Source organism: Tarenaya hassleriana, unplaced genomic scaffold, assembly GCF_000463585.1.
Source record: "Tarenaya hassleriana unplaced genomic scaffold, ASM46358v1 Cleome48, whole genome shotgun sequence".
Lineage (NCBI taxonomy): Eukaryota > Viridiplantae > Streptophyta > Magnoliopsida > Brassicales > Cleomaceae > Tarenaya > Tarenaya hassleriana.
Window position 1 is genome coordinate 818,431 of NW_010967498.1, and position 1,799 is coordinate 820,229.

Below are 1,799 nucleotides of genomic sequence, written 5' to 3' on the forward strand. Positions count from 1 at the left end.
ATTGATAGTTTGACGAGTTTGACGTGTTTGACGAGTTTGACGTGTTTGACGAGTTTGATAATGAGTGTTAAATTTGTTTTTGCAGGTACCTTTTGTGTATGATTTTAAGGACATTCATATGGCTCCTAAGATCACGACGAAATGTTATCCATATCAGACTGTTAGATCTCTTAAAAAGGCCTTGACGGATGAAGAATTTACATATTTCCAAAAAGAATCCCAGTTTCGGCATATTTTTCATCTTGGATGTAAGGACACATTGAAGATGGTTCCGGCATCAGTCTTCTTACATCGGGCACTAAAATTGGAAGGAGAAATGAAACAACTATGGTTTGTTCTGAATGGCGTGCCCATCAGATATTCGATCACCGAGCATGCGATTATCTGCGGCCTAAATTGTGAAAAGTATCCACAAGACTCGGCTAAATGCTCTCCTTGTAACGAAAACACGCTCAATACGTCATAATAGACCCTGTACACAATTTTGAACCATCGGAATATCATTTTGACCACAGGTTGACCGCGTTGACTCGTCAAACACGTCAAACTCGTCAAACACGCCAAACACGTCAAACTCTCTGATTTGGCGAATTTATCAATTGCGAACCACGAAAATGTTAATAAGCACCTCGTATAACAAATTTGATAAGTAAATAATAATCGCAGCTATCTAAATTTAGCACCTTATTTTGTGTATAACAAATTTGATAAGTAAATAATAATCGCAGCTATCTAAATTTAGTACCTTATTTTGTGTAGCAATGCATGTTCCCCAAACGAAACCCTAATGGTCTATTACACTTTATGTTACACATTGGTCTAGGGTAGAATTTATCATTTTCTCAGATGCTCTCCTTATAACAAAAACACGCTCAATAAGTCATAATAGACCATGTACACAACTTTGAACCATTGGAATGTCATTTTGACCACAGGTTGACCGCGTTGACTCGTCAAACTCGTCAAACTCGTCAAACTCGTCAAACACGTCAAACTCGTCAAACTCGTCAAACTCTCTGATTTGGCGAATTTATCAATTGCGAACCACGAAAATGTTAATAAGCACCTCGTATAACAAATTTGATAAGTAAATAATAATCGCAGCTATCTAAATTTAATACCTTATTTTGTGTAGCAATGCATGTTTCCCCAAACGAAACCCTAATGTTCTATTACACTTTATGTTACACATTGGTCTAGGGTAGAATTTATCATTTTCTCAGATGCTCTCCTTATAACAAAAACACGCTCAATATGTCATAATAGACCATGTACACAACTTTGAACCATCGAAATGTCATTTTGACCACAGGTTGACCGCGTTGACTCGTCAAACACGTCAAACTCGTCAAACTAGCTGATTTGGCTAATTTATCAATTGCGAACCACGAAAATGTTAATAAGCACCTCGTATAACAAATTTGATAAGTAAATAATAATCGCAGCTATCTAAATTTAGTACCTTATTTTGTGTAGCAATGCATGTTTCCCCAAACGAAACCCTAATGTTCTATTACACTTTATGTTACACATTGGTCTAGGGTAGAATTTATCATTTTCTCAGATGCTCTCCTTATAACAAAAACACGCTCAATACGTCATAATAGACCCTGTACACAACTTTGAACCATCGGAATGTCATTTTGACCACAGGTTGACCGCGTTGACTCGTCAAACACGTCAAACTCGTCAAACTAGCTGATTTGGCTAATTTATCAATTGCGAACCACGAAAATGTTAATAAGCACCTCGTATAACAAATTTGATAAGTAAATAATAATCGCAGCTATCTAAATTTA